At 46.6% G+C, this 27,639-nt stretch overlaps 1 long non-coding RNA gene across 2 annotated transcripts in view; it reads left to right on the top strand.

Annotated features, from left to right (window-relative positions):
• Positions 1-4,022, top strand: part of LOC120233921 — a 41,069-nt gene extending 37,047 nt beyond the window's left edge. For both annotated transcript variants that reach the window (XR_005528950.1, XR_005528947.1), the window contains exon 4: positions 36-4,022. This is a non-coding gene — a long non-coding RNA (uncharacterized LOC120233921). The remainder of the gene's footprint in view (positions 1-35) is intronic.
• The last annotated feature ends 23,617 nt before the right edge of the window (positions 4,023-27,639 follow it).

Genomic DNA, 27,639 nt, shown 5'->3' with positions numbered 1-27,639 from the left:
GAGGCATTTTCAATGTATTTATGTTTTTGTTGCAGGAGACTGGAGTGATACCCATGTAGGGAATCCCCAGAAGGAAGGATTGGCACACGTGGAACCCAAGGAGCTTGCTTCCTGGGAAGGCTTCTGTCTGATGTGTAGGAGGCAGAATGTCCTACTGACTCTTCAAGGGGAGGCTACAGGGGATCGAGATCAACACGCAGTATCTCACTCTCCACCACAGGGGACACTGTGCAGCCCTTTTTCTAGAAGTGGGAAGTACGAGATTGTTCTACAAGAGGAAGATTACAGGGGCTTAAAAACGCAGAGTTTTGCGCCTTGGGAGCCCCTTGGAATGTTGACAACTCAGGATCTGAAGGAAAGTTCTGTGTTGATGAGTTACAGAATTCATGTGAAAGTAAATGTCACTTTATGATCAGTAATAATACTGAGTGAGGAGCACTATGCAGGAAGAAACCTTCCATAGAAAGACGGGCAGGGAGAAGCTTAGGCCAACCGCAGCCCTATCTAATAGAGCAAGCCTGAGATAAACTGCCAGAATGGCCAAATAAGAGACTCTATGAAATAGCAATCCTTTAACTATAGTAGTCATAAGGAAATTTTCTCCTCTAAATCACGATACCAAATAGGAAAAATGATCTACAAGTGCCCCATGTGTAGGGAATTTTTCTCTGAGAGAGCAGATCTTTTTATGCATCAGAAAATTCACACTGCTGAGAAGCCCCATAAATGTGATAAGTGCGATAAGGGTTTCTTTCATATATCAGAACTTCATATTCATTGGAGAGACCACACGGGAGAGAAGGTCTATAAATGTGATGATTGCGGTAAGGATTTTAGTACTACAACAAAACTTAACAGACATAAGAAAATCCACACAGTGGAGAAGCCCTATAAATGCTATGAGTGTGGCAAAGCCTTCAATTGGAGCTCACATCTTCAAATTCACATGAGAGTTCATACAGGTGAGAAGCCCTATGTCTGTAGTGAGTGTGGAAGGGGCTTTAGTAATAGTTCAAACCTTTGCATGCATCAGAGAGTCCACACCGGCGAGAAACCCTTTAAATGTGAAGAGTGTGGGAAGGCCTTCAGGCACACTTCTAGCCTCTGCATGCATCAGAGAGTGCACACAGGAGAGAAACCCTATAAATGTTATGAGTGTGGGAAGGCCTTCAGCCAGAGTTCGAGCCTCTGCATCCATCAGAGAGTTCACACTGGGGAGAAACCCTATAGATGTTGTGGGTGTGGGAAGGCCTTCAGCCAGAGCTCCAGCCTCTGCATCCACCAGAGAGTGCACACTGGGGAGAAACCTTTTAAATGTGATGAGTGTGGGAAAGCCTTTAGTCAGAGCACCAGCCTCTGCATTCACCAGAGAGTGCACACAAAGGAGAGAAACCATCTCAAAATATCGGTTATATAGAGCATTTTGCTAAGAGTTAAAAATCTTAAAACCCATAAGTGCCACTAGGAAGGAAACCCTGTAAATACCTACACTGACCCAAGAAATTTTTACAGCAAGCCCCAGCAGGGCATTCTTTTTGAAGAGGCATATGTGAAGTTGGTTTTGTTTGTTCGTTTGGGTTTTTTTTGTTTGTTTTTTTTGTTTTTTGATTCATGCCAAGTGTGTTCCACAACTTGACTTTGAATCTGGAATCCCTCTGAGTGTCTGCCCAAGACGGGCTGGTAGGTCCCAGTCATGGGTGTGTGTTTCCTGGGACTTGGGCATGATGCCTCAGTAATTGGAAATACTGCACAGGAAACCGTGATCATTGCCCAGCCTCCTGAGTCACCCTTTGTCTATGCTTTACTTTATCCCAGTTATTCCCCTTTGTGAGTTCATGCCCTTCCTTCTCTCGATTCAAACATACTGGTTAATGAATGCATTTGAAAATGGACAGCTCCCACTCAGATAGTGTTCTGGTATTTCTGAGGTTCTCACTTGAGGTTCTCACTTGATTCAGCCCCTACATATCTTTCCATATATCCCATTATTTTTGAACCCACTTTACCTGTATGTCCTCAAAATACCCATAAATATCCACCCCTTCCTAGATGGCATTAAATTTCATTTTAGAGTTTAGGTGACTCATAATTTCCATTCACTGGCCTGTCAGAGAAATCATTGGCAGACATACATGCCCTTGAATTTTTCTTGAGCGTTTCAAAAATATTTTGTGGATTCTGCTAATCACTGTGTCTCTATGTTAGACTTAATTTTCTAGTGGTTACATCACATATTTTTAACTTGAATTTTTTTTTTTTTAAATAGCTGAATGTAAATAGAAAGAAGCAAGCAAGCAAAGTTAGAACTTTTCTCCATCCAGATTGCCCTCTCAGGCTCCTCTTGTAACACATGGAGCTCCTTACTAGCTAGGGGAGACCATAGGAGAAGTGGATGGTGGGAGGAGTCACTAATAATATTTAGTCTCTGTTTCTGTAATTTTGGGCAATAATGTGTAGGAGTCCTCAGTACCTTCATTGAGGATTATGTATCCATTCATTTTTAGGCATGAATGTCTATGTTACTCTCTCCTTTCTTCGTTCATTCAAGTATTTATTGAACACCTCCTATGTGCCAGGCACTGTGCTAGGTGCTGGGAATACCACTGAGTAAGACAGACAAGGGCCCTACTCTCATGGAGTTTACTTCTGGTGGAGGAGGCGTTGATACGCAAGTAAGCAGATACATAACGTAGTTTGAGATAGTGATTAAGTGCTATGAAGAAAATAAAACTAGGGTGATTTAGAGTGGGGGTGGGTGGGGGTGGGGCATCATTAGACGGCAGTCAGGGAAGGCCTTTCCGAGGGTGGCATTGGAGTGAGCGCGCAAGGCTGGAGGCACTGGCCGACCAGCCCCACCACCGCGCCTGCGTCTGGAGTGGATGGCGGCTGGGTGCCCGAGCGGAGCGAGCGGTGGGGAGGGGGGAGATGCTGAGTTACTCAGTATTCTGACGTTTATAGGCCCTTTTTTTCTTTTCTCCTCGTTCTTGTTCTTTTTTTTTTTTTCTTTTTGTGGCTAGATTGATATTAAAAACTCATGTGGAAGGACTCAAGGAATGTTTAGAAGACCAAAAGTCCCCAGTGACCAGAACAAAACGCAACTAATTTTTAACTTTGTTTCTCTTCTCATTCCTGTTTCCATTGATTTCCCACATGTAGTCCTTATGCTCAGGAAGTCTTTGGGGGAAGTTAAGGATCTTTGAAGCTCTGAAATGGGTGAGCTGGTTCGTGGTGTCTGTCAACTGTCTTAAGAGGTTGGGGAATAACTACCCGAAATAGTCATCGCAATACTGAAACAAAGCTGGATTTTCTCTTCACATTTGAATTAATTTTTTCTGTTTGACTGGAAGGGGTTTTTGTGTAACTAAAACCTCATGACCTAAAGGAGATTTAAAAGGAGCACGTCATTTAGCAGGTGGGCCATGAAACCAGAGATGGGGTTCGAGGGTAAATATGTCCTCTTTGGGTTTTCATCCAGATAGCTGTTCACAGTCTCTGGGAAGTCCCTCTCCTGTGTGTCCTCCTTTCCCAGGAGGGGGCCAGCCGAGCCCCTGGGGGGAGCCTCTTCCAGGCGTGACGCCCTCGACTGCGACTTACTGTAGCGTCTTACCCTTGTTTGTGTCGCGGTAGGCTGCGGTGTTAGAGAGCCGCCTAGACTTTTAGTTGGTAGAGAGACAGCTGAAATGTCATTGGTAGGATTTTAGTTTTAGGAAAAATCGGTTTGATTTCTAGCTTTATTACTGTTAGGTGTGTGAGCTTGGGCAAGTCGCCTAATCGTGGAGTCTAGTTTTCTCACAAAATGAGGACATTAGGCTAAATGATTTCCAAGTTTCCAGCTAGTCCTAGAGTTCTATATTTCTACATAGTTGAATTATTTTATCATGCTGTTGCTGGGGGATATGACTAACACTTTTGAAGCTACTAATTTTATGTCGAGCTTTAAAGTCCATAATTGTTATCTTCGGAAAATATTATTTGACCTACAGTATGTCCAAATCAATTTAATAAAATCACTTTATAACAGGGTTCTGTGCTTGACATGTGGTTGTGTGAATTCAGTGGTCATCGTGTGTGTGCGCGCGCACGCGAGAGAGACTGGGAATGGCTTGTGTATTGTGTATTATACCTAGGGTGACCGTATAATTTACTGTCCAAACTGAGTACTTAAGAGTACAGGGGGTGCTGTTAATGAGGACCACAGGCCTGAACTGGGACTGTCCCAGCAAATTAAGTTGTGAGGACATGCTGGCCCAGGGACACTACCAAAGCAAGTAACAGATGACTCCGTTGCATCAGGATTAATTCAGAGAGGAGTTGCAAGGTCCGTGGCAAGCTGGAGAAAGTGTGCCTTTCTGGAGGGATGGCCTCTGCTTGGCTGTAGCTGTTTATTTCCATGCTAGAATATAGGCCAAGGTTCCCACGGGTTCTGCTCTTTTGAGAGAAAACCAGCAAGCTGAATTTTTACGTAAAATTTAGTGATTTTTGAATGTTGGCAATGAATTCACGTTCCCTGTGTGACCCGTCTTGGTCATTTGTATTACCTGCCGAGTGCCCATAGCTTTTATTTCACTTTACAGAGCCCCGCTCTAGTCCCTGTGGGCCGCGACCTGCCCCCGGTGTGGTGTGACATACTCCTAGGGGAAGCTGTGCTGCCCCGGGCCCCCTGTCACAGGCGGTGACAGTGCTTCTGGTGTCTGCTGGCTCTGAGGGGCCAGTGTGTGTTCCACTCCCACCGTCAGAGTGGAAGCCGTCCAAACTGGCCCTTTGATGTCAGGCTTTGGGAAGAGAGGTCACATGTGGGCTCAAGTGTCACTCACTGAGTCGCTCTTGGCTCCTGCTAAGATTTAGGGCATAAGAGAGATCATGGCTGACTTCACAGTTTCTGACTTGTGACCCTGAATAAGTGGTACATTGCACCTTTAAGAACCCCGTCAAATCAGAGATCCCCGAACACCCAGCCGTAGAGGACATGGGGCCCAGGCCACCTCCAGGAGGTGGTCGGATTCTTTTGCATTGTGTTTGCTTGAACATGATGCTTTCTGAGGGATTTCCCAACTCTTGGTTCTGTTTTACTAAAAAAATGTTTAGTTATTAAACAGTTTTTCTGTACAACTTACTGTTACTCTCAGGAATTTGAAAAAAATAGATGAATGGGAAGCAAATACCCAAAGCAGATGGGGAAAGTCCTCAACGGTGAGATCAAGCCCTGAGGGGAGCGGAGGAGGAGGCTGACAGCATCACAGGCCGGAGCCAAGTGTAAAGGGCGTTGCTGACTTCAGATGGGGAGATGCGGAGAGAGGGAAATGAGGGTGGCAGAGCTCCGTGACCTTAGCGGCCCAACTTCTCTGAACCTCAGGTTTCTCACCCATAAATCTTGAAAATACTGAACGCGTGGAATAGTTGAGAGGACGGAAGAAACATGTTACGAAGTGCCTAGCATTTAGTAACCCAGCAGGAAATCCTTAATCCCGGCTGCCTAGTCAGGAAGAGGAGGCCCGGCATTTGGTGTTCTTTGTCCTGCTGAGCCACACTGTGAGGGGTCTGGGGTAGCACCTGGGGGGGGGGGGCAGGGCTGCTCCACGCTCTCCCAGCACAGCCCGGGGCAAGAGCGTAAGAGAACTGGAGAGGTGGTAGAGGAGCAGGGTGGTGTCAGGTCACACGCCTCCAGAGATGCACCCTCACGACCACAGGCGCCTTCCTTAGTGTCTTGGGATGCTGGGTGCAAGCGGATTCCTCCCGGAAGCCGTGGAAGCGCAGTGCCGTGTGCCAGCTGCAGTGGGACGGAACGCCTGTACGGTGGTAAAATCAAGGTTTCCGCCGGAAGAGGGCACCCATGGGGCCGTGCACTCCAAGCTTCCGTGGGCCATGTTTGCCAAATCCCCGAGGAGCAGAGAGGCCTCTGGGTGTCTTTGTTACCACTCCTAGTGCTCAGAGGTAGAACGCTTTCACATCATCAGTAAATTAAAACGTTTCTTTAAGTCATTCCCATGTTAGGTGCGTGAGCAAATCCAAAGATCCCAAGGCCTTGTGTGTGTCCACGTCCGCGAGAGCTTGGCAGAGATCTCAAAGGAGGTGGCTGTTATACCAAAGCGCTTTTATTGTTCAGATTTAAGCATATGCAAATGAAATAAACATTTTTAGGTAAAATAATGGCATATAAAAATTGCTTTTCTTGGTTTTCAGGTGTATTTATACATTTTGTAGACTTTGTCTTGTGTGTACCTTGCCAGCTATATTTACCAAGTAATGCTTCTGAAAATGGGTTCACTCAGACTTCCCCTCCTCCTCTGTGCTGGCCCAGGCCCAGGCCTTCTCTGCATCACGAATTACACTGGGAGTGTTGTGTCTGGAGAGAGACTGTAAGCCTGGTATCTGTAGATGGGTTTCATAGAAGTCTAGAACCTTCTTAAGTGGTATGCAGAATTTTGTGTATATGTGGGCATGTGCATTTTTCTAGGAAGAAGGGCCTTCATTAAATGTGTGACTCTAGTTGATAAAGATCGCTAATTAAGGAAAATTACCTGATTTAGCCACATGGCACTGTGCAGGGTGCCGCCTTAGAGTCCAGAACAGAGACGGGCCCCTGGAAGGAATAGAAAATGTTGGGTGTAATAAATGGAAGAAAAACAATAACACTGTGCTGTGTCGTGAAGAAAGAGAAGGCCTTTGGCCCAAAACGAGAGATCCATATGAATATGTTATCACACCGGACATAAGGGAAGGACTGTGTTACGCATAATGTGATGTGCTTAGGAGCAGCTCTGTGAGCAGCGCCGGGGGTGGCGTGGCGAGGACAGCCAGCGGCACCGAGGAGCTGGCCGGGCACTGGGGGGACTGCCGTGTGAATGGGCGCACTGGAGCCACACCAGTTTGTCTCGGCTGCGAAGAAGGCAGCTCTTGCTGTGACATGGGAGCTAAGTTCCCAGCGCTGGTGTGGGTTGTATTTAGGTTCTCGAATAAACGTATTATACCACTTGGCGGCGTGTTCTTCCGTGTTCGATTCCTGTGCCCTACTTCACTGTCCGGAGTACAGAACTAAGGTGGTATCTCTTTACTAACTTTTAAGTCAGTCACCTTGAGCCTTCATCCTGTCCCCAAAATATGCTCCTTAGCCCTGGCACTCCTCTGTCCCCTTGTGCCCCCTTCCTGCCTTTCTGAGGTAAGCCTGAGACCCATAGGGACTGAGTCCGGGGGAGACGGAGCAGGAGACGGGGGCCGGGGTGCCAGGGGCCGTGTTTCTGTAGCTGTTACAGCTGGTGACGGCATCTGGAGAGACTGCATTCTCTGCACTTCACACTAAGATCCCTTGACCCCAGTAACTAACAGGAAAAGGTTTAAAAAGCACGGTGCGAAACAAGATGGTAGGAGTAAAGTTAAACATAACAATCACAGAAAGCGTGCATGGGTTACATTCTGCCACTTACAGGCATTTTTCAGGTTGAATTATAGGCTTCCCCACACGTGTGTGTAGACTGGCTACAAGAGACCATTTGAAATCACCCAGAAGCTTGAAAATGAAGGAGGGGAAGAACACCAGACCGTGCGCGCAGTGAGCGAGCCAAGTAGTGGTAGCCTCGTCCACCAGAGCAGAACGTGAGGCAAATGGTATCCACTTACGAACTTTGGCGAGAAAATAGTTGTGTGCTTTTATTTGGCCCACATAGCTTTGAAAGGTAAGCAGTTTGTGTTTTTAGAAACGCAGTGAGGAACGTGGTAACCCCTGCCCACGGCAGGCCCGCTAACCCACACCTCCCGAATCCGCCGGTCGGCCGGGCCGAGGAAGCCCTGACCACGGTCTGTCACTTGTCTCTGAACCGTGTGCCAGCAGCCCCTCTGGGAACGTTCATGGTAACTGACCACGTTTTGTCCTGGAGAGAAAATCTCGCCAAACTCCAGGATGTGGAAAATCCCGCAGGTCACATTCTCTGACGAGAACACAATTCAAATTGAGGTTGCTGAGAAAGAGCCAAAAATCCTTATCCACTTGGAAATAAAACCTAACAGAACATCCTGCTCCCTCTCCGAGTGAACAGCTAAGAAGGAAATACAAACACGCATCACTTAGAGATAAAGAACCACGACGGTGTCACATACGCACCTTGTTGGATGGGACCGAGATGAGAACGGTGTTTTATGACCTTAAATTCATTTATTAGATAAATATTAAAAATAAACCAAGCTTTCAGACTAATAAGGACCTTTGTCAAGATTCTCGTCTGTCGCTGTTCCTCTCACCTGTTAACTATACTGAGTCATTCTGAGAAATAAGGATAACACCTTTTTTAGTCATCCAATTCTTTAAAAATTTTTTAAAGTTTTAGCATGAGCAGGAGAGGGGCACAGAGAGTTTCAAGCAGGCTCCACACTCAGCAACTCTGGGAACATGACCTGAGCCAAAGTCAAGAGTTGGACGCTCAACTGACCAAGCCACCCAGGGGGTCCTGGTCATACAATTTTTGAAAATTTACACAGTAAATATAATATTAAGAGGTTATTCAGTTAGGCTTTCCTATTTAAAAAGGGATTTAGTAGTATTTAATCTTTGTTCCAGAAGAGCTTATATAGCACATAAATACGCCCTTCCCTGCTTGCACAGAGTATGGAACTAGGGTGACATCTGGCATTAACTTTCCAATCAATCATTTGAGCTGTGAAAGTGCGACACAACTCATCCACGGTGGCACGGGTTCTCAGGTGGAGCTTACCAAGTGTTAGCAACATTTTTACATTTTTTCAAGACTTCAGATTGTCCCCCTCATTTTTGAGGATTTCTAGTTTCCCATAAAAGCCATCCTGTTTTGGGGCATCTCATTTTAGAGATGTATGTAGCGCTTACGTTCTTAGCTCTCGCTGTCATTTTGATTTATAACCTTTTCTCATACCTCCCATTGTGTATATTCTCTTCTTTTTTTATTCTTCTCACACTTGCCTCGGTATGTCACTTTTATTGTTATTCCCCCCTTCTCACCCCCTAAGAAACAGACATTGGATTTGGTGATCAATTCTATTGGCTCTTCTTCTTTCTCTTCTAGTATCGTCAGTCACATCCTCTTCCTTTCCTTAGTTTAAACATTTTTTTAAAATGTTTATTTTTGAGAGAGAGACAGAGCACAAGCGGGGGAGGGGCAGAGAGAGAGGGAGACACAGAGTCTGAAACAGGCTCCAGGCTCTGAGCTGTCAGCACAGAGCCCGACGAGGGGCTCGAACCCACAAACTGTGAGATCATGACTTGAGCCGAAGTTGGGCGCTGAACCGACTGAGCCGCCCAGGAGCCCTGTCCTTTCCTTAGTTTTATTGTGTTGTGCTTAATTTGCTTAAAATGCTTAATTTTCTTTCTTATTTAATAATAAATATATTAAGGCTATCAGTTTTCCTCAGGAAAAAACAATTACAACCATCATAACAAAAGCAGCCTTAGGCCGTGGTCTCAGGGTTTCAGTCCCGACCACGAGTTTTTGGCTACACCCCATAGATGCTGACATGAAACACCCTCATGGTCACCATTTTCTAGACAGTGTTTATTTGAAGTTGTTTCACCTCATGGATCCAAGAAGTGTTCTGAGGAGTTTATTTTATGTTTTTGAAATTGTATTTTATCCGCTTTTCATTAATCCTTGTTGGAGAATATTGGCCTGTGCAATTTCTGCTTTTAGGAACTGCCATAGTAAAAACAAAACAAAACAAAACAAAAAACAAAGAGCCTTTCCCTGGCGAAGGTTGGAGAAGGCACATGTGCGCGCGAGCGCGTGCACACACACAGCCCAATCAAAAATACCCAAATTACATGTCTGTTATGTGGGACCTCAGAATAGAATTTTTTTTAATGTTTTTTTTTTTATTTCTGAGAGAGAGGGGAAGAGAGAGAGACAGCGTGAGCAGGGAGGGGCAGAGAGAGGGGGAGACAGAATCTAAAGCAGGCTCCATGTTCTGAGCTGTCAGCACAGAGCCGAATGCAGGGCTTGAACTCATGAACCACAAGATCATGACCTGAGCCAAAGTTGGATGCTTAGCTGACTGAACCACCCAAGCGGCCCATGACTGATACCTTTAAACTTAATTTACTGTATTACTCAAATCCTTTGTATTATATATTCACTTGTTTCAACTTGATCTAGCAGGTGTTTGAGGGAGTTATTTTTCACTATAATTCTGGTTTGGTTATTTTCTCTGTGGTATTTCTGATGCTGTGCTATTCCTTGTATAACCAATGCCCATGATTTAGTTTTCAGTTAAAGCCTTTATGCAGGTAAAATACCAGTCTTCATCTTGTTACATGGTGTTTTCTTGACTTCTACGTCAATATAGTTCTTCACGTATATACTAATGTGTATGTGCGTAGCCTGCCTTTTTCCGGAGGAATGAGCAGATGTACGTGTGTTGTGCTGTGACCGATTTGCACTTAGCGTACATCTCAGTGGCTGTTCAATATTGGCACAGTCACGTGTGTACCTTCTAATGTTTTAATGGCTCCATCTGCTTTATTAATGGACATTTCCAACTGTCCTCTGTTCATGGAAATTTCCTCCATGTTTTCTCTTACTGCTTTGATGGGTTTTTTTTGAAATGTGTAAATCTTTGATTTAAATTTTTAAGTCTTTGGTTTTTGTAAGGCAAGTGGTAAAAATGAACATTTTCTCCGATGGCTAGTTATCCTATGACTATTGAGCCTTGTCTGCACAGACTTGAAATGCCAACTGTATTACAAACCAACTTCTCATATATATATTTGGGTCTATTTCTATTCCATTCAGTGTTTTAAATTAACAGTAATTTATATCTTTATTATAGCTTTAATATTTACAAGGTCAGGGGCCCCTGGGTAGCTCAGTTGGTTGAATGTCCAACTCTTGATTTCAGCTCAGGTCATGATCCCAGGGTTATGGGATTAAGCCCCATGTCTGGCTTTGCACTGAGCCTGGACCCTGCTTGAGTCTGTCTCTCTCTCTCTCTCTCTCTCTCTCTCTCTCTCTCCTCTCTCTCCCTCTGCCCCCTGCGTCCACTCACACTCTCTCTAAAATAAATTAATCAAGTAAGTAAAATTTAAAAAATATTTGTAAGGCCATTTCCCAGTTCATTACTCTTGTCTAGAAATTGCCCATCTATTCTGGAAATGTTCGATCAGCGACCTGGAAACCTCAGTGTCATTTCGTGTTAGCTGTGTGCCTTGCAAACAACCTAAGATCATTGTTTTCGAGTTGGACGCTGATTTTCTTTCAGTGAAGACCCAACACATTTTCTTTTTCTTTTTTTTTTTTCTCTTTTGTGGTATATGCTAATTTGTCGGGTGAGTGCTGCTATTGCCAGTTGAAAAGAAAACATAAAAAATATGGTTGGATTTTTATTATTTGGCAAGTTCATTGCCCTTTCCTTTGTAATTTAAGTAAAACAAGCTTGAAATTCCTTTCCCCAGAGGATGGGAAATCCCATGATTTTGGAGTAGGAGATGGGAGTGCACACATTTCCTTTTCTCTTGTTCTTTTTCTTTCCTTTTTTATTGTGGTGCATGTATTGTTTCTTACATTCAACAGCCAGCGCCGGTGATTTGAGTTCTCCCAGCTCTGCAGTTTGATTTTTATGGACTCTGCTGCTCTGTGTTTTATTTCTAAACCCCGCAGCCTCCTGCTGTGTGCGTGTATGTATGTGCGCCAATCTGTTATAATAAATCACTTTCTTTATATCTATATATATCCTATTGGTTGTGTTTCTCTGGGGAACCCTGACTGATGCCGCCTCTAATGTGTTTGGGGCTTGGGCGAGAGTACAAATACGGACCCACGTCTGTTGAAGTGGAAACCCACATCCATGCTGAACACTGCTAGCTTGATTTACGAGTGTAAGAGTTATAAATCAAGCTAACAGAGTGTTCCATAAAATAAATACGTCTAGTCTCCTACTGGACAGCTGCCCAACTCCTGAGTGCTGTGACTCCTTGGAGTTCCATGCTGGTCATGGCAGCCCCGGAGGGTGGACTGGCCATTCCCCACCTCCACTCCACCCCACTGCTGCCTGCTTATTGGTGATCAGGCTGGGGTGTCTATACCAGCAGCTGGCTCTTTGGAGAGAGCACTGGAAGAAGAGTCTCATGCAGGCTGTGACAGCAGGCCTGGGCTGTTCAGGAAGGATTCACCTCTAGGACAGGGATGTTGGGAGCCTGGCGTAGAGGCAGGGCTCTGTGTTGACTCACCCCTTGGCTCCTGCGGGGGTCCGCGTGGGGGCGCCTCTGGACCGGGTGTAGACTGACCACGCACCATCAAAGTTTTAGTCAGCAAAACCATCGGGCGAGACCAACCCAACAGAAATTTCTGCCTCATGTGCATAAACAAACATAAATGTATCTAACAGTCATTCTGAGGAAAGAAGGAAATGGAAGCCAAAGCCCATGAGCTGCAGTCTCCCGTCACACTCCTGGGGCATTAGCGAGTCAGTATGTTCAGGTCTTTTTCTGACTCCCCCAGTGTTTTGACTTCACGTGGGCCAAGTTGTTGGGCCTTCCCCGTGGTGAGCAGCGGGAGGGCGTGTGAGCAGCTCTTTTCTGCGTGTTTCTGTCTCCGTGTGAGTGCTGATCAGGACCCCTCCAGAGGTCCCGGGGCCGCGGGACGCCTGGGAGGTAGAGCTTGCTGTCGGCCGCGCTTGCTCAGTGCCTGCCCTGGCGACACGGCCCGTGCTCCTCAGCAGGATCATAGCACCAGCCAGTGCCTCTGCTCTTCTCCTCACACTCCCCACGAAAATGCACAGAAGAGCTTACACGTCCCCCCAAGCCCTCTGCTCCCTCTGGTCATCGCTTCTGCGTGGTGACGCAGCTTTAATATTCAATGTTAATATGCAGACAGTTCTAACATGGAGCAGAGCCGTGGCTTGAATAATCCCCACGAGGGTGGAATAACAAGATAGATATGTTGCTTTGGAATTAATTCTATTTTATTTGCCTTCATGATTTAGTTTTGAAGAATATAATTAAAGTAGCTTATGTTCCCTAAGCAAAGAGGCAAGTTCCATGGGCAAGGGCCAGTAATTTGGGGTAAAGGCCACCTGGGGTTCATTTTTTTTCCTTTGTAAAGAACAGTAATCTAGAAGTTGCTCATTCACTCGTGGAGAGTTGAATATTAATCCTATATGAAAGTGTTTATGTTCTCTGTGTAGCCCATAAAATAGAGATGTTTTTCTTTTGTAAAACAAAAAACCCTCTAAGATGGAAGAACAATTTACTTGGTTATTCAGTTTTTACTGGAAAGAGTTTGCTGTCGCCTTTATTAGAGTTGATACATTTAAAAACAAAACTAAATATAACCCCCCGCCCCCCGCCCCGGCCCTGGACATTTTATTAGTGAGGCAGAGTTAAGTGCCACAGTTAGTTTACATCAAGAAACAAGAGACACTGAAGATCAAAAACCTGACAGTTCTATGTCACGTGGCCAAAGAGGCCAAAAATTAATCCCTTGCTTATTTTGGGGCCAGTCATTGGAATCAAGTCATTTCCCTTTGGAAGATGAAGCAGTGGTGTGGCTTGAGAGGAGGGGATTTGCTCCCTCTAGTGGTCAGCAGGGGTGGGTGGGGCGGGGACTCTCCCAACCTCCTTATAACTTTCTTTTTTTTTTTTTTTTTTTAATGTTTTATTTATTTCTAGGAGAGAGAGAGAGAGACAGCGTGAGCAGGGGAGGGTCAGAGAGAGAGGGAGTCACAGACTGAAACAGGCTCCAGGCTCTGAGCTGGCAGTCAGCACAGAGCCCGACGCGGGGCTCGAACCCACGAACCGCGAGATCATGACCTAAGTGAAAGTCGGACGCTTAACCGACTAAGCCACCCAGGCGCCCCTCCTTATAACTTTCTAAGCATTTTCCCCTTAACAAAGATTCAAAAACTGTTCTGCTTTTAAAAGATATCTGTTCTTGTCTATAAAACATTTTTCTGATTCACCACAAATGCCGTGAAAGCCCCCAGCGTGGGTGTCCCAAGTTTTTACCTGTTCTCCCTCCACTTTATGCCTTTCTTACCCAATTTCAGAGTTGAATCTCATGCTCCAAATGCATTTACTTCGTCTCATATTTTCAAAATCTTTGTTAGTTCTAAGTTCTGTTAACTATAGCTAGGATTTAACTGATCACTCATTTGAAAGATAAAAAAGATATCATTAGTTAACTGATGACTCATTCAAAAGATAGAATTAATTTTTGTGTAAGGGGTCGTATTCTACTAAAAAAGCATGACGTGGGGCCCCTGGGCGGCTCAGTCAGTTAAGCATGTGACTCTTGATTTCAGCTCAGGTCATAATCTCATGGTTTGTGAGACTGAGCCCCAAGTTGGGCTGTGCTGACAGTGCCAAGCCTGCTTGGGATTCTCTGTCTCCCTCTCTTTCTGACCCTCCTCTGTGCACACACATTCTCTCTCAAAAATATAAATAAATAAATGATTTTTTAAAATGTTCATTTATTTTTGAGAGACAGAGTGCAAGCGGGGGAGGGGCAGAGAGACAGAGAGGGAGACACAGAATCCCAAGCAGGCTCCAGGCTCTGAGCTGTCAGCACAGAGCCACTCGAACCCACAAGCTGTGAGATCATGACCTGAGCCGAAGTCAGAGGCTTAACCGACTGAGCCACCCAGGCACCCCAAATAAATAGATAAATAAAAAGCATGATGTGATTTTTATCAGGCAATTTCTTTGGGATAATATGAAATGAAAATTGATACTCGAGTATATATATCTTTAGACTACAAACCATTACTTCATTCGTGCTGTGGATTGAAAAAATAGTTTCCTTCCGAAGACTCAGACCACTAGTGGCACATAAATCATACCACAAAGAACAATGTTTTAAAAAACTTAAAGCAATGCTTGGTGCAGCGTGCCAAGAATCATCTCTAATAAGACAGCCGACTGATGATAAAGCAATTCCTTGGGGCTCTAACGTTCCTGAGCACATGCGTCAGCAGATTAACATTCTCTCCTCTGGTTCCTGTGGGGGTCATCAAAGACCGTTATTTGACCAAAGAGAGTTCTGCTAAGTGTAAAAATGCTAGAAAAGCCAGGGCGCCTGGGTGGCTCAGTCAGTTAAGCGTCCGACTTTGGCTCAGGTCATGATCTCGTGGTCATGAGTTCAAGCCCCGTGTCGGGCTCTGTGCTGACAGCTCAGAGCCTGGAGCCTGTTCCAGAGTCTGTGTCTCCCTCTCTCTCTGCCGCTGCCCTGCTTGTGCTCAGTCTCTCACTCTCAAAAATATATAAACATTAAAAAAAAAAAAAGAATGCTAGACAGGAATGGTGGTGAGCAGCACAGGAGTGCAGACTGTAGTCTACGGACCAGACTTACTTCCTGTTCAGCTCATGAGTGGTTAGAGTCCCTTTTCCTGCCTCCTTTCCTCCCCCTGAGGCAGCTGTAGGTGGGACTTACACACTACCCTTGTATTTTAGAATCTGAGATCTCTATCTTAACATACTTGTTGCAATGGTCATAAGCAACTCAGAGGGAAAAAGACATCGTATCTCTGTTTTACGCACAGGGTGCTGAGAAGAGCGTTCAGTGGTGTGCAGCAGTGAGGGGCAAAGCTACCCCCAAACCCAGGTGTCTTCAAGTTACTAGGTGACCCAGCGATCCCACTTCTGAGTATAGGCCCCGAAGGGCTGTAAGCAGGGACTCAAACAGATACCGGATACTCTGTTCATAGCATTAGCCAAAAAGTAGCCAAAAGGTGGAGACAACCCAGCGTCCATTGGTGGATGAGCCGAGGAACGGAAGTGTGGTCTGTCTGCACGGTGGAGCGTGACTCAGCCTTGCAAAAGGCGGGGGGGCTCCCAGCACATCACGGCAGGGATGTTGAGGGCAGCGTGCTGAGTGAAGTCAGCGGTCACAAAAGGGCAAACACCGTATCATTTCACTGATATTAGGGACCGAGAATAGTCACATTCATAGGTAAAAAATATAGAGGGGTGGTGGCCAGGGTGTGCGGGGACAGGGAGAATGGGGAGTCCGTGTTTATAGGGCCAGGGTTTCTGTTTGGGAAGAAAACAGGTTCTGGAGATGGACGGTGGCAACGGCTGCACAACACTGTGGATATACTTAATGCCCCTGAACTGTATGCTTTAAAATGGCTAAAATGGCAAACCTTCTGTTATATCTTTAGCCACAATGAAAAAAAAAGTGACAAGAAAGGAAGGGGCATCTTGGAAAAATATTTAGAAAAAAAAAAAAGCATAACAGTAGGAGTAGATTTTGAAGGCACCTTGCCTGGCTTTGATCCCAGCCCCCTAGATACTAGCTGTGTGATTTTGAGCAAGTTGCTTGACCTCTCTGTGCCTCAGAGTCCTCATCTGTAAGATGGGAATGATAATGTACTTCTTGATTATGGTTATTGTAAAGCTGAAAGGAGATGACAGGTTAGTGCTTAGTAGAAGGCCTTGCACAAAGCATAGAATACATACTGGCCCTCCTCATCAGAGAGGGTAACCCGCCAAGGACTCGCTTCTAGTAAATAGCAAGCACTTCCTGCAAGAAGCGTGCCAGCCCATCTCCAGGGCCAGCCTTCCCCACCGCATGCACGTATGCCACACATCTTGTTATTTAACTCAGTCGAAGGCTGAGTGATGCAGCCTTTGGGAGGAAATCACTGTATGGGAAGATGACCAGAAAATCAGTTAAGCAATTTAAAGGTGTCAGAATGTTGTCGATGTTTGACTTCCTATAGCTGCAATGGAAAGATGGGTGTGCATGATTTGCAAATAAAAATGTTTTAAAGTAACACGTAAAGAAGACAGCACCTGATATCCTGATTCTGAAACTATTGCTTCGTCAATTAGAGAGTTACATCCTTCCTCTTGACAGCCAGCCAAGCCACCAGGCCTCGCACGCAGGTGAACTTTCATTTTCACTGAGTGTCTGCCTAAGTGAAAGCCGCCTCGTTAGAGGCTGAAAATACAGAGAATAGTATCAGACACACGGCTTGCTATGCGAGACTCCTAAATGCATAGCACAGTGTCAGAAGAACACCTACACTGTGTGCCCTGAGGCCGGGACGGGCTCCTTAGAGGAGGGCTTTAAGGGATGCAGAGGAGTTCGCCAGCGCGCAGGCTCTCGGGTTCAGTGAGAAAGCACACCCGCAGCAGAGGATGGTTCTCGAAATTTGGTGTGGCTTCAGAAGCATCCAGAAGGGTTACAAATACACAGATCGTGGATCCCAACCCTGCATTTCTGATTCAGTGAGTGCGGGGTGGGGCCTGAGAATTTTTGTCTCTGTCAAGTTCCCAGGGGATGCTGAGGCTGATGCCGTCGCCCTGGGGACCACGCTCTGAGAACGGCTGATTTACATGAAGGCCTGAAGCATGAAGTCACAGCGGGTGTTGGGGGAAACCGTAAGTAACTCAGTATTGCTGGGCTTTGCAGTGTCTGAATGATATATTTAGAGAGCTGGGGTGGGGTGGGGGGTGGGGACTCAGTGCACGGAGCTGAGGGCAAGGGGGTAAGCGCCCATTTGTGTACTCCAGCGGCCACAGGCACTGTAACACGGTATGTAGTGTTACGACTCAGGACGCGGGCGTTTCCGAGCCCATTCTACAGACGAGGCAAGTGTGGAGCACAGGTGATTGGAGAGAGAGAGATGCAGGAGGCAGGGGGCCCCAGACTCTGTGGCTAATAGGATACGGGTGAGCAGCTCCTGGGGTTTTAAATTTGGAGACGGATCCTGGGTGCCGTCGACGATCAAGACAGGAAGGTCAGGAGAGGCGGGTTTGTAAATGTTCTGTCTGCATGATGGGAACAGATAAACTCCCTGTTTCCCCCAGTTAAGACGCATCTCTTGGGGCGCCTGGGGGGCTCAGTCGGTCAAGCGTCTGACTTCGGCTCAGGTCACGAGCTAAGTTCAAGGGTTCAAGCCCCGCGTCGGGCTCTGCGCTGACAGCTCAGAGCCTAGAGCCTGCTTTGGATTCTGTGTCTCCCTCTCTCTCCGCCCCTCCCCTGCTCATACTCTGTCTCTCTCTCAAAATTAAATGAACCTTAAAAAAATTTTAAAAAGATTTATTTCTCCCTCTCTCTGCTAAAATTGGCCACTTTTGTTGGCAATGATGTAATGCCGGCTGTGGTCACAAGGGGGCACTTGTTTGCTTTGAATGATTCAAATTTGTCAGGCTCCACAGAGGTCAAAATACAATGTTTTTCCAGAAAATACATCTTTTCTTAAGGTTTCCCCTCATTGTTTTCCATCCTGTTGAGTTTAATGGTGACATTTGTTCAGTTGTTCACTGAATGAACACCCACCATGTCTAATCCACTGTGGGCGGCAAAGAAATGTAGTTTTCCTGGCCTGTGACTCTCATGACCTAGTTAGTAGGGAAGCTAAGGCGACCACAGCACACCTTGCTTGAAGTCAGAGGAACGGTGTAGACATCCAAGGGGGTATGAGCCAGCACTGGAACATTCCAGAATGACACAAGAAGCCGGAAGGTACTGGAACATAGGATTTGTTTAGGGAGGCTGAGGGGATGCGGTGGCCCAGAGCCAGGAAGCTCGGAACTCAGTCCTTATTGTGAACGCCATGGAGGACTTCCTGGTGGAGGAAGACTGGAGACGGGGAGAGGAGGTAGGGAGTCTTGCTGGTCCGGCTGGAGGTGACTGGGTCTGTGCTGGGGTGACATCGGAATAACCACTAAGAATTGCTCCTGAATCCCGGGGTAAACGGCCCCCTGCGAGAGGAGAGAGAGAGGGTATACTTGGGAATGCTCTCAGAACACCTTAGTTTGAATCATGGTTTTTAAAGTCATTCTGTTCATACTCCTCAGATATTTTCATGTAGGCTCCCCGGTGAGATTTTTGCATGTTAAAGAATAAATTATTCGGGGCACCTGGCTGGCAACATGATCTCAAGGGTCGTGAGTTCAAGCCCCACATTCGGCATCGAGGCTACTTAAAAAAATAATAAGGAAAAAAAAGGAATGAGTTGTTCTGATGCTTGTTATATGGCAAGGAGGACTTCATTCAGGACCATCTCGATAGGTGTTGGGACCATCACGGGGGGTGACTGGTCAGGGGACTCGGAATACAGCCAAGACAGCCGGGATTTGCAGTCGGCAGTGAGGAGGGAGGCCCCGGGGACAGGAGACTCCTGAGGGAACATGGAGGGGAGGGTTCCTGCTGAAGGCCGGGCGTCGGGGGTGGGGGGTCCCCTGTAAACTGACTAGCGCACCGTGGTTGCAGCGGGCAGAGAGGAGGGCTCCCGGGGGCCCCACGCAGGTTTGGGAGAGGAGATCTTTTCTAAATTCGAGTTTCAGTGTGTAAGGTGGGCCGTGTTCAGACGATTTAAATGGGAGCACGACTGTGGTGAAACAGATGAATGAAACCTTAAATATTTTTATATAAATAATAAAGTTTTGTTGAAATTATAAGTCAGTGGGGAAAGTGTGTTTGATTTACAATCAGTGAGGTGGCAGAGAAATGACCTAAGTGTTCTTTTGTTTTTACCTTTGCTGAAAGAGATGGTATTAGTGGGTCAAAAGAGATTTCTAAACTAAGATGAAAATATGAAGTGCTTTTGGCCCATTGAAATAAGGTGATATCTTTGCTCACGGCCAGGTTCCCAGTTAATAGGCTGATTGCTTACACACGCACATACACCGATTTACATACATATTGAGCCTTCAACTTGTATTAAAATTTTTTTTTCATGTTTATTTATTTTTGAGAGAGAGAGTATGAGCAGGGGAGGGTCAGAGACACAGGGAGACACAGACTCTGAAACAGGCTCCAGGCTCTGAGCTGTCAGCACAGAGCCCAACGCGGGGCTCGAACTCATGGACCTCGAGATCGCGACCTGAGCTGAAGCCAGGTGCTTAGCCAGCTGAGCCACGCAGGCACTCCCAGCTTGTATTTTCATAAATTAATGTTTTTACTGTTATAATTCATATTTTATATTTACATTTTTATAACATTGATGTTTTCATAAATTTGTATTTTTCTTCTTTTCCCATTCTTCCTTAAACTCCCCTTTCGTTCGTTACCAAGGAGTAGTTAAGTACGTGGGCTCTGGATTCAAATGCAGCTTCCTCTCCTTGTAATGCAGAGGCTTCAGTTTGTCTCGTGATGGAAACAGGCTAATCAGGGCCTAGCCTCACAGGGTTTGGTGAGGGGATACCCAGCTCCCACTCAGCCACCACTCCCACGTCTGGCTGACACTGCCTTTCCTGTCACAGAGAATTCAAGCCTTTGCTTTGTGAATTGAAAGGGAAATCATTTTTCCAACTTGCCCATGAAGTTCTGCCGTGAAGTTCCGTGAAGTCCCTAAACTTCTTACATTATGTGGGTAAGAATGAGGAGCGCCTGGGTGGCTCAGTCGGTTAAGTGACCAACTCTTCATTTTGGCTCAGGTCATGATCTCGTGGTTTGTGAGTTCGGGCCCCGCGTCGGGCTCTGTGCTGACAGCTCGGAGCCTGGAGCCTGCTTCGGATTCTGTGTCTCCCTCTCTCTGCCCCTCCCCTGCTCATGCTCTCTCACTCAAAAATGAATAAACCTAAAAAAAAGTAATAGCGATTTCTTTTTTAGGGCTGGTTTCCCCTACTAGCTATATCCAACATAATATAGATCATGAGTGTAGAGAACTAACTATTCATGAAGTATTGACACATTTTTACTGATATAGTTCTTTATAAACACATTTAGCCTTAATCAACTCAGGTGCAGGTTGAATCCTTGAGGGTTGAGGGGGCAGCGCAGTGGGATGTGGGGTTTCAAGGTGGAAGCACGCAGCAGATTCAGCCTGAGTCCCCCCACCCCCACCCCCCGTGACTCTCCGGTGGTCAGTGAAAAGGTGAAATGCGTAGAAACGGATTTCTGTCCAACGGGAGGTGGCTTCCTATCAGAAGGACACGCAGCCGAGGTGTGACATCCACGCTCCCGGCAGAGCGGGGGTGGTGACACGCAAGTGCCGTGGGTGTGGCCACGCTCGCTGAGCATCTGTGACGCCGGCCACCCTCCTTGCTTCTGTATCCCGTCTCCATTCCGTGACTTCTGACAGCACTCCTGTCTGCATCTTTGATCTCTCCTTACGTTGTAATTTTGTGAACGAGCTTCTACACATGCGACCATCTTTTTAAAACATTTTGTCGTTGGATGAAGTCAATAAATGTGTAAAGACATAGATTTTTTTTTACGTTTTTATTTTAATTCCAGTTAGTTAACCTACAGTGTAGTTGTAGTTTCAGGCCTACAGTTTCGTGATTCAGCACTTCCATACGTCACCCTGTGCTCATCACACAAGCGCCCTCCCTCATCCGCATCATCTCCTTCTTCCGTCCCCACCCACCTCTCCTCTGGTAACCGTCTCTAGGTCTCTGTAGTTAGGAATCTGTTTCTTGGTTTGTTTCTCTTCCTCTTTTTTTCTTTGATTGTTTGTTCTGCTTCCTAAATCCCACATGGGAGTGAAATCGTATTGTATTTGTCTTTTGCAGACTGCCTTATTCTTTATTCACTTAGCATAATACTCTCTAGCTCCACCCATGTCATTGCAAATGGCAAGATTTCAATCTTTTATGTTATGATGCCATAAACATCAGGGTGCATGGATGAGTGTTGTATTTTGGGGGTGAGTACCTAGTAGTACGATTACTGGATTCTCAACACGTGGGCGAAGGACAGAACTGGGGGCCGGTATCGGAGATGCTTTGTCAAGGTGTCCGTTTTTCCCCCGGGAGTGTCTGAAGGGCCTTGTCTCCTGGTGGCTCCTTCACTGTAGGGTAGAGAGTGGATAGGTCCGCGTGCGGTTGAATTTGGTTTGTACCTTTGTGAGTTTATGTCGTACACGTGTAAGTGATGCGGCTTCCTGGTGGATCTCAAGGTTTTGATAAACGAAGGTGCGGAGATAAGTGCCACCCTCACTGTCATCTCCTTCCTCCCAGCCGGTGGCTCCCAGGCCCAGGCAGGGGAGGGGCGTGCTCCCAGAGAGCAACATGTGTGGCGCCGTTTCCCAGAGCAGCAGTCTTCAGAGCCGGACAGCCGCTGGAAGGGAGCAGAGGGAAGACACGCCATCTCCTGTGACATCGTTGTGACAGTTTAGTTTTTAATGTTTCTATGGGGCATGGTATATACTCCACCAGCCCATGTGTTGTGTATGTACGCACACACACACAGAGACACACACAGAGACACGCACGCAGAGACACACACACAGAGACACACACACACAGAGACACATACACACAGAGACACACACACAGACACACACGCACAGACACACAGACACACACACACACACACAAAGACACACAGAGACACACACACACAGACACACACAGACACACACACAGAGACACACAGACACACACACACAGACACACACACACACATACACAGACACACACACACAAAGACACACAGACACACACACAGAGACACAGACACACACACACAGACACACGCACACAGATACACACATACACAGAGATGCACAGACACACACACAGACACACACATACACACACATACACACAAGTTCCTGCAAGTTCCAACCTTCCAGTCACAGGGCTCCTTTCTCCTCAGGTGCTTTCCGAAAGCCGCTTCATTAACATAACAAAAGACACCGTTAGGGCTCGCAGCACTTCGGAAATTCCAGGGGCTTCAGGAGTTCTGTGCCAGGAACAGGGATGGAACCATGCGCACCTGAGGAAAGCTGCATCCCAGCCCTGCGCTAACAGGATGGGTAGAGACTTTGGCATAGGATTGACCTCCGGTGGATTCAGGTTCTTTTCAAGTGAGAAAATAGCTGCCGTGCCTTACAGGTGGTGCAGGAGGAGAGGAGACGGGATGGAGGGAAGCGAGAAGGGACAGCAGGGAAATGCATGTGGGTGGCCCCAGGGGTCACCTCCCAGTGTCAGGGGGAGCCCCACAGCCACCCCACTGCTCTGAGGCCCACCTGTGTCGTGATGTAAATATCGACTCCAGGTTACAGAGCCCACTTCACATCAGAAATTCCCTCCCCTGTCTCCGGTTGGAAGCCGTTTCACCAATTGGATTCTGCAGTCCTGCCTTTTGGTGGAGAATCCTTACTGGAAGATCTGAAATAGCAGAGAAGAGAGGTTGCCAGGGTGCCCGCCCTCCAGAAGGGTCCTGTAAACTACTGATGGGCCCCTCCAAGCCCTAAAAGTCACCCTCCCCAGCTCCAGGAGGTCTGAGGGGCAAGGAGGGGAAGAGCTTACTGGGAAGAGACTAGTTGTGATCAGAAAACCCTTCTTTCAGAAAAACAAAGGCAGGTTACAGAGCAAGGAGAGGAGCGAACCGCCCCACCCCCCTTTGCTGACCCAGGAAATAGAATGGAAAATGTTCCCGTGAAGTGTCGATTGAGAACGCAACAGATCCATCCACATTCTTTCTCATCCTTCTCCCTTTGTGCATATTTCCCATGGAAACAGCTGTTCCTTCACACCTCTCAGGTCTGTCTGTCTCAGACGGGGACACGGCTGGTGACATAACGTCGCGAGGGGGCAGCGGAGTACAGCACATTGGAAACGCAGGCCCTCCAGCTTCCGCATGAGGAGAGTGGAGTTAGCCACTTACTTTGAGGAGTCCCTCTTTTTTTCTGGGCTGGAGAAGTGTCCTGTAATACGCTGGCCCATTTTGCCCTCCGTTTTTCCATTAGCTGGGAGTGAAGAGTGGAAAAATAGAATGAATTGCGGAAAGAAGTGGAACATAGGTATAAATGTCAAGTTGATGGGATTTTACAGGCACATGGAAACCTCCCCCCTTTACAAACCATTGTGACTGTTTTTAGACTTAGAAATGGTCTCGGGGTGGCCTGAGAGAGAGTGGGGATGGAAAAAGGACACCCCGACTGCTAGATACCCTGCGGTTCAAACCAGTGGTACGTGTGCCTTCCTCGATTCAACAAGTAAACATGTTCACCACCTGCCGTGTATGATCTGGAGCAGAGGCCGGGAGGAGCACTCAGGTAACAGCTGCAGTCTGTGCCCTCGAGAGATCTGCATCTGGCTGGCGCGTGGGTGACAGGTTCACCAGATCGTCACAGTCCAGATCGTCACAGTCACCAGGAAGACACACCGGAGCGTGAGGAGGGAGCGGTGGCCTTCCGTGGGGGGGGAGGGGAGTCAGGAGATGCTGCATCAAGCTGGTTCAGCGACGATGTGTATCACTCTGACGGGTAGATCGGTGACCAAAGGAAGTCATGGGGCTGAGGCTGTCATCAACGGGGCGAGAAAGTACATCCTCCCTCAGAGCGTGAGAACAGACATTTGGGAGCAAAATGACATAGTTTGCCACGTTGGTGTGTAGCGTGCTGACTGTGTAGTTTGGGCGTAACCTGCTGTTTTGCAAGTACTGGCCGATTTCTTCCCCGGGAGCCTCCAAGTACGCCAATCCTCTAGGGTCACCTGGAGAAAAATCAAATATTTACCAGGAAAACAGTGGGCAGACCTAGGGAAGGAAGAGCAGAAATGGAAGTAAACGAGTGGATAGAAAAGAAGTTGTAGAGGTAGGATCCGTGGAACGGACCAACCCACCTCTGAGGACTTTGGGAACCTGACAAAATGATTCTGAACCGGATTAGGAAGGAAAAATTGGCAAGAGTGGCTGGGAACTTTTGATGAGAAGAGTGAGGAATGGGGGAGACCTAGCCTGTCAAACGGTGAACATAACAGAAAGCTAGAATAATGAAAGAGAATGGCATTAAATCAAGAATAAACCAGCAGATCAAGGGACAGAACAGAGACCTCAGAAATACATCGCTTAATATGTTTAATTGCATTAACATAGGAAGGATAGCTTAGTTAATAAATCATTTGGAGGAAAACTGACCCTTTAAAAAATCAGTCAAGAGTCTCACTTCATCCTGTACCCCAGTACATTTTAGTTGCATGAAGGAAATACATACATGAGTAAAATCATGGATGCAGTGGAAGGGCGTAGGAGTGATGGTGTTCAGGCGCTCTCTGGATAAGTTCTTTCTTTCCAAGTGTAAAAACAATAGAAGAAAAATCCCCAAGGATTGACCCCTTACAAATTTTAATTTCCATATATGTACGTACATATTTTTTTCCTATAGAAAATGAAAAGCCAAAAATGAACTATGAAGATACTTGTCCAAATATATTAGAGTCACGCCCTTAAATGCACAGAATACTCGTGCTAACTTGTGAGAATAAGACAAGGGCCCTAAAAGACAAACGAGCAAAGACCACAGGCAGACAGTTCAGGGAAGAGAAAATGTAATTAGACAGTAAACAATTGCACATGAAACACTGAACAGATTGCCAACCTCAGCAAGAATAAAAGAAAGACAAGTGGCCAGCGGGAGGTTTTGACCTAATGTTTTGACCTAATAATGGAGCAAGGATTGGGAACGTGCAAAGCCATGAGTGGCTTTGGGGAAAGGCACCCCTTGGCATCTGTGCTCACACCTTCTACAGGGAGCGCTTGGTGCCCGAGGTGGACCATCTTTGATCTAGGAGTTCACTTTCAGAAATCTGTCTGGTGGGTCCCTCTTCGCTCTTTCTCCTAAGGAACTACTTAGAGACGTGGCCAATGATCTGAGTACAAAGAAGGTTGTCCGGACATTCTTCTTAGTGTCAACAATTTGGGAACAGATAAAATGTCTAACGCCTGGGATTGATCAAATAAACTGGGGCCTGCTTAAGAATAGAACAGTATGTGGCACATGAAGAAAAAAATCATATTTTTAAAGAAAATATCTCCCAGGGGCTGCTTAGCAGTAAAGGGCGGGGAGTGTGGAACGCTATACTTTGAATAGAGACACAGGTCAAGAGGTGATAGTTTTCCCCAAATACAGCGTAGAGTCAGTCTCCGCCCAACTCCTGTCCCCAGCCTTTCCAGATACGTCTGTATCCATGTGTCCATGTTTTTACCCTCCTTCCAGGGGTAGGTAGTCTCTGCTAGACTATTAGCTCGATGGGAAATCTGGGTCAAGAGATGTGATTTCTGCATCGAGAAGGTTTGAGGACGTTCTCTGCAGGACGGGAGAGCTTGAAGAGAGAGGTTTCACCCGTGGTGGCCCACCCAGGAGAAGGGAGAAGATCATGTTGCAATTGCTGCTTTTAGGTGGGTGGGGGAGGGGGCGTGGGGAAACGATGCAGAGGACGTTACCCGTACGGAGACTGACACCAGGCAGTGTTGCAAGGTCAACGCGGGAGTAGCTGTCTACACTGTAGGGCATCCATGTAGAACCTGGAACACCACCCAGCAGTAAGAAGGAGCACATCGATGCCTGCAGCAGCCTGGCTGAACGGCGGGAGGATTGTGCCGAGTTTACATACCGTGTGATTCCATTTGCAGAACACGACTGAAGCATTGAAATGACAGCAGTGAAGAGGCCAGCGGTTGCCCAGAGGGGAGGGAAGGAGGGGCTGAGGGTGGGAGGGAGGCGGGGGGCGGGGGCAGGGGTCCTGGGATGTGGGAAAGGTGCTGCTGTCCACTGCATCAATGCTGGTGTCCTGGTCGTGATATCGTTCCGTCACTTTGCAAGACATTACCATCGGGAAAGCTGGTGAAACCTCTGCGTCAGTTCTAAAGCACGCGAATCTACAATTATCTCAAAAGAGAAAGCTTAACCGAAACGTTTAGATGTCAAGATCAAGGCAAGTTCTTAAACCGGTTTTGAAATCGGAAGCTTACGTATTGGTTAATTTTTCATCGTGAGGCCGTCTCCTTTCCTTGGCAGACATTTTTCCAAGGGCTGGGTTCTTCATCCTTTAAACACGTGTGGCCCTTGAGAAAAGTGTGTCTATTGGGTGTTTCCATCGGCAGGATTACCAGGAGCCGCTGTATCCCGAGGAAAGAGACGTCGCTGAAAACAGAGGAGATCCTGTGCACAGAGGGTTTCCTGTCTTTTCCTCACTCTGTCTTTCATCTTTTACTTTTATGACACAGATGTCGAAACACAATAGGGTGGAGATAGAACATATGTTTTGGGGTGTGAGCATTGGGGTTTGTGGCTGGTTACACCTCCTCACTAACTCAACAGTGTCAACCTTGCTGAGCCTTGGTTTCCTCATCTGTAAAATGGGGTTCAAAACAGTAGCTGCCCATCACCGAGAGGATCTAAATCAGGGGTTGACTCGTGGTGGTCCTTGGGCCAAACCCAGCCTGCCCTCCGTTTTGTGGATACAGCGTCACTGACAAATACAACCTGCGGCTGTCCTCACGCCACAAGAATGGCGTTGAATAGTCGTGACAGAGACTGTCCACAGAGCCATTTACCCCTGTCCCTTTACAGAAAAAGGTTGTCAGGCCCCTGATCTAAATAATATAATGTATGTGAAAACGTTTAAAAATGCTAAAGCACTGCTCACAGGTGCTATTGAACGTCTTTAACAACAGACCTCTGTTTCCCTGAAAAGAGGAATCAGATAGACTGGCTTTTCTCATACATTGTCAGGCTGAACAGGTTGATCTTAGCATTTGGATAGCATGACCCCTGATAAGTCTCATGCTAGATGTTATTAGTGGTTTTTCTTGCAGAGAACAGAATTTTATAAGTTTACGTATGTGTGTGTGCTTATGTATGTATAGGTGTACACACATGTGTATGTATACACACAGGTATGCACACACGTGTGTGTATGCACATGAATGCACACATATATATGTCAACCTGTAAGTCAGATAAAACCTTTTTTTATTATAAAGCATTGAAAGTTTAGTCCAT

This window comes from Hyaena hyaena, unplaced genomic scaffold (genome assembly GCF_003009895.1).
Source record: "Hyaena hyaena isolate Hyena2069 unplaced genomic scaffold, ASM300989v1 scaffold_0, whole genome shotgun sequence".
Lineage (NCBI taxonomy): Eukaryota > Metazoa > Chordata > Mammalia > Carnivora > Hyaenidae > Hyaena > Hyaena hyaena.
This window is presented reverse-complemented; position numbering and strand designations above follow the sequence as displayed.